The sequence below is a fragment of the Acomys minous genome (assembly GCF_964271855.1).
Source record: "Acomys minous genome assembly, chromosome: 4".
Lineage (NCBI taxonomy): Eukaryota > Metazoa > Chordata > Mammalia > Rodentia > Muridae > Acomys > Acomys minous.
Genome location: NC_140486.1, coordinates 63631035 through 63637034, shown reverse-complemented (window position 1 = coordinate 63637034; position 6000 = coordinate 63631035).

The following is a 6000-nucleotide window of genomic DNA, read 5'->3' as shown; positions in this document are numbered from 1 at the left end:
CCAGCCCAGAAACTTTGTCTGAACCACCAAGACAACAGCTTCTCTTTTGAAGGACGGTCAGCTTGTGCTCAGTTCCATCCCTCAGGTCTGTAGTGAGGAGCATGTTGGCTAGCTAGACTCTGCATGTAGACTCCTGTAGAGTTACAAACTAACAGACTATTCCTAAAGCCATGTCAGTGCAGTCATATAGAAATGATATCACAGGCAAAGTTTGATCACCACAGGAATGGTTTTTGTTGTACTATGAGTATTATTATTTTTGTTTTGTTTTGTTGTTGTTGTTATTTTTCTAGACAAGGTTTCTCTGTGTAGTCCTGGCTGTCCAGGAATACACTCTGTAGACCATGGTAGCCTCAGACTCACAGAGATCCACCTGCTTCTGCCTTCTGAGTGCTGGGATTAGAGGTGTGTGCCACCACTGCTCAGCTTAACATTTTTTTTTAATAGATGTAGTTTTGATGGGGAGGAAAGTGGTTTGGAGTATTGGTAGCCAGGTGTCCAGTTACCCCTGCTCAGACTTGATTAGGTTTTCTTACTTGCAGGCTTAATTAGGTTTTCTTACTTGCAGGCAAAGGATACAGCTGAATGCATTCCTCATTCAATGCCAATTTCTATTGGGTGCAGAGGTGCCTGACTACAGCACTACCTCTTAATAGAACCAGGCAGGAGGCTGGCTGCAGCCTAGAGTTCAGAAGGCAGCCTGGGAAATATAGTGAGATTCTGTGTCTTTGAGCAAACAAACCAACCCCACAAGTTTAAAAAAAAAAAGTCAAGTTCGGTAGTTCACTTCCAACCTTAGCACTTGTGAGGCTATGATAGGGGCTCTCCAGTTCCAGGCAGCCAGGGCTATGCAGTGGTACCCTCTTCCCCAAACTTAAACAAGGTCTGACAAGATGGTTCAGTGGGTAAAGGCACTTGCTGCCGAGCTTGAAGATCTGAGTTCAATCCCTCCCCACATGGTGGAAGAAGACTCCTGCAAAGTGTCTTCTGAATCCCATAATTGCAAGGGTACATGTGCACATGTTTGTGTGTGCACATACATACAATACATAAAATATGTGTAATTAAGGGGGCTGGAGAGATGGCTCAGTGTTTAAGTGCACTGGCTGCTCTTCCAGAGGTCCTGAGTTCAATTTCCCAGCAACTGCATGGTGGCTCATAATTGTCTATAATGTGATCTAATGCCCTCTTCTGGTGTGCAGGCATACATGCAGGTAGAGCACTGTATACATAATAAATAAATACATCTGAAAAAAAATAAAGCAGGGGTAGGTGGCACATGCCTTTAATCCCAGCACTTGGGAGGCAGAGGCATGTGGTTCTGAGTTTGAGGCCAGCCTGGTCTACAGAATAAGGTCTAGGACAGCCAGGACTACATAGTGAGGACTTGTCTCTAAAAAAACCAAATCCACCCAGGTTATGTTTTCCTTTAAGAGTTCATTAGCCCAGCCCTTTCTCCTAGCAATGGAAAAAGACACACCTTGTTGGTAGCGTTGTTCTTTTTTGGGGGGGGGGTGTCAAGACAGAGTTTCTCTGTGTAGCCTTGGCTATCCTGGACTCATTTTTTTAAACCAGGCTGGCCTCGAACTCACAGCTATCCACCTGCCTCTGCCTCCTGAGTGCTGGGATTAAAGGCGTGTGCCACCACACCCAGCTGGTGCTGTTCTTTTATATCAGTCAGGGGCAGAGCAGATGGCAGTCCTTTGCCCATTCTAGCTTGATGCCTGGCTTGATGCCTGGCCAAACCTGTCTTACACCTAGGACACATAAGAATCAAATCAAATCCAATCCAGGCAGTGCAGAGCAGGAGGAGGAAGACAGACAAGGAACTGCGGACTGCCATGCCACCCACAGACCTCCGGTGCATGGCATGGGGGGGCCGTAGCCACCTGCTTACTGCCACTCCATGCATTGTGGGTAGAGGATGTCACCTAGGGTCCCTCCAGCCAAGTGACTAGCCTGTAGTAGGAGCCAGCACAATGCGTTTGTGGTGGACAGATGGGAGAGGAGAGGAGGAACAGCTGGAGCATTGTGAAGAGAAATGGAGCTGGAGACTTGAGGGTGAAAAGGAGTAGCATGCGAGTGGCAAGCCCTGTCACCATGGGCCATGCGGAGGTCCCCACCCAAGCTGCAGAGGCCAGTGTTGATGTTTGTGACCCATATTACCACTAGAGAAAATGGAGATAGCTCTGGTTGGGGCAGCCACTGAAGACCACATGGATGGAACTGTGGGGGGGGCAGGGGCAGGGGGGTACACTGTTCATAAAGTGGCTCGGCTCACTGGCCCTGGTGGTGGGGATGGGGATAGAGGGTGGAGGTCGGATGGGGTGAGGGGATTGGGGAGTGGAGGGTGGGGGTGGGTGGATGAGCTGGTCCCAAGGGTGTGAGTGTGGGAGAGCTGACCCTGCCCCTCATCAGCCGTGTGCTTCCTCTAGGATTTATTTATAAGAAAGTTCCAGGTGATTCTGAAATCCTGCTTTAGATGGTTGTGTTGGTGCCAGTTATGTTCCGGACTGCAAGTCAGCCACCCAACAAATGAGGCAGAATTATTGGACAGCCTTTCTAAGAAGAGGAGGGAACAATCGGTGGGCCCTCACATGGCTTTATCTTCCCAAACACCATGCCAGAAGCAGATGGTGCATTTGCAGGGATGTGTGTTGAGTCAACTTCTATAACCTAAGCCAATGCATAGCTGTAATCTTAAATTATGTACTCTTGAATGTCCTGGATCCAGATAATGCATGTGTGTCATTTGCTGAAAGCAGCAAATACAGAAGAAGTTAAAAGTAACTTCCTAAAATGTACCAGATAGGCTGAAGGCAACCTGTTATCTGATCAGTTGGAGGCAGTGATTTAATCCCTTGTAAAACTCTGCTAAATATATTCTATAAAATATCCCACTCCTTTCCCATGTGATGTTTCTATGCTGTTCAATAAGATAGAGCAAACCCTCTGTTAGGGACAGACACACTCAGAGAGAGACACAAACAGAGAGACAGAGTCACACAATGGACACATACAGTCACATAACAGACACATACAGGGACAAACAGACACAGGTTGAGACTCAAACAATAGACAGAATGGAAGACACAGGAGTATGAAGGCGAGAACTCAAATCTGGACTTGTTCTCAGCTAAGTGACTCCAAAGGGAAATGCTTTGATTTCTTTCCTTAACGTGACATTGATGCATTATCGGTGACTCAGAGTTAACTGCTAATAAGTTATACTCCCAGCCCTGTATGTGTGTGTGTGTGTGTGTGTGTGTGTGTGTGTGTGTGTGTGTGTGTGTGTGTGTACACATGTAGGTACAGGTGCCTCTGGAGTCCAGAAGAAAGCGTTGAATCTCTTTGAGCTGGGGTTATAGGAAGCTATTTGGTGGCCCATTGTGGATGCTACGAATGCTAGGAGCTGATTCAACTCTTCTGTAAGAGCATTAGTTTAAAAACTCACCAGAGGGCCTGGAGTGAGGGCGCAGTGGTCTAGAGCACTTGTTAATTTTGAAGAGGGCCTGTGTTTGGTCCAAGCACCCATATGGTGGTTCACAATCATTCATAACTCCAGTTCTAGGGAATCTGAGTCCCTCACCTGACCTCCATGGATTCTAGATATACAGATGGTATACATACATGCATGCAAATAAGGCATTCACACACATAAACATATTTTTAAAAAAGAAAGAAAGAAAGAAAGGAAGGAAGGAAGAAAGAAAGAAAGAAATTCATGCCAGGCAGTGGTGGTACATGCCTTTAGTCCCAGCACTGGGGAGGTAGAGGCAAGTGGATCTCTGAATTCGAGCACAGCCTGGCTCAGAGTTCCAGGACAGCCAGGGGTACACAGAAAAACCCTGTTTAGAAAAAAAAAAAGCAAAAAACAAAGAAATTCACCAGAAGCTAGCCATGGTAACACATGCCTAGGAGGCCAAGGCAGGATTGATGTGAGTTCCAGGCTAGCCAAGGCTTTTTAAAAAATGGTATCAAGAGGTTTATGGGCTGGAGAGATGGCTCAGAGGTGAAGAGGACTGTCTGTCCTTCCAAAAGTCCTGAGTTCAATTCCCAGCAACCACATGGTGGCTCACAACCATCTATAATGAAATCTGGTGCTCTCTTCTGGAGCGCAGACACACATGCGGACAGAATACTGTACAAATAATAAATAGATACATTTTTTTTAAAAAAGAGGTTTATTATATGAGCATGAGGAGAGAAAGGAAGGGGAGAGGCCGAGAGAGAGAGAGAGAGAGAGAGAGAGAGAGAGAGAGAGAGAGAGAGAGAGAGAGAGGAGAGAGAGACAGAGAGAGAGAGACAGAGAGACAGAGACAGAGACACAGAGAGAGAGACAGAGAGAGAGAGAGAGAGAGAGAGAGACAGAGACAGAGAGAGACAGAGACAGAGACAGAGGCAGAGAGACAGAGACAGAGACAGAGTGAGGAAGACAAGACTTGTAGTCCTGTTCTAGGCAGGTTGGCCTCAAACTCAGAGAGATCCATCTGTCTTACCTCCTGAGTACTGGAATTGAAAGTGTGTGCCACTACATCCAGCTGGCCAAGCCTGTATGGTGGGACACTATATTAAAAAACAACAACAACAACAACAAATAAATCATCATCAGAGGATTCCTTAATATGGCAGGGTAATAAGGCATCAAAGATTAGCACAGGGCAGAAAGCAATGGCAGAGGAAAACCTGCTCCCGTGTCCTGCGCTACATGTAATGAAACTACATGAGCAGAAAAAGCCTGAGAATTCCAAACAGGAGATCTTGGATGTTATGCAAATGACTCATATGGGCTCACCTTACTCCACGCAGAAGGTCAATATAGCTCCTACTTGTCTCAGCTCTCCAGGCTGCTTCCGTTTTTGAATTGATTAAACTATCTCTATTTCTAAAACTACCCACATGGCTCTGGTCCAATTCTTTGCTCTAGGATACAAGAACCTGGACATCTCAGCAGATGCCCTTTGGGCTCAGAACCATACATCTATACAATAAACTCGTTTCCTCTTTGCTTTTAGATTAAAGGAACATTCCTGGGAAATCCAGGCTTTGGAACTGTCTACTCTGAACAAGGAATGTGAGGAGGTAAATGCCACACTCTGATGAGAGGAACAGCCAATTTTGTTCTCGTCAGTCTTCTGCACCAGCTGTGCCTAATTAAATGACCATAATAACTGGTTCTGTGCATTTAGAGAGTTGAATAGGTGAAATTTGGAATTTAAATTAAATTGCTAGAGCTTCGTTTGCATAAACCTCATACCAACTCCAAGCAAGTAAACTGAAATTGCAGTTTTAAACTTCAAAACAACTTGCTAGGGTTGGAGAGCTGGTTCTATGCTATAGAACCCTTGCTGCTCTTTGAAGACAACCTGGTTAGGTTCCCAGAGCCCAGAGATTCACAGAAGCTTTCTATTCAGAGAGCTGACACCTGGTTCACAGCTTGTTATTTCCTTCTTTATACTCATTCTCCACTTGGCTTTATGTGGTTATCAGAATATTCTATATTTAGTGTAGCTCCTTCCTGTGAGAGATTGGGTGACATTACTGAGGATTGGAAACTCTTGCCAGATACACTAGCGTTGCCTTTAGTCTCTTATTTATCAGGAATGCCTCGGCGGCGTCTCCCTTTCTTAGCTGTTGGGGTGGTGCGGGTGTTGTGGGTCAGACCAGAGCCTTGTACCTGTCCCCTCCCCTCCCCCCAGCACTGAGCAAGAGTCCCAGCATGGTTTCTAGTTCACTTGCTTTTACTTTGTGTGCATGGTGTTGTCCCTACAAGTCTGTCTGTGCACCACATGCACCCCTGATACCCAGAGGTCAGAAAAGGGTTTGTTATAGATGGCTGTAAGCCACTGGGCGGGTGCTGGGAAGTGAACCCAGGTCCCTGCCTGGAAGAGAAGCCAGTATTTTTAACTGCTGAGCCATCTCTCCAGCCCATTTTGTAGTATTTTAAACTTGAAAAAAAAAATCACTACTGATTTATTTATAATTTCTTCTAAATTGTGT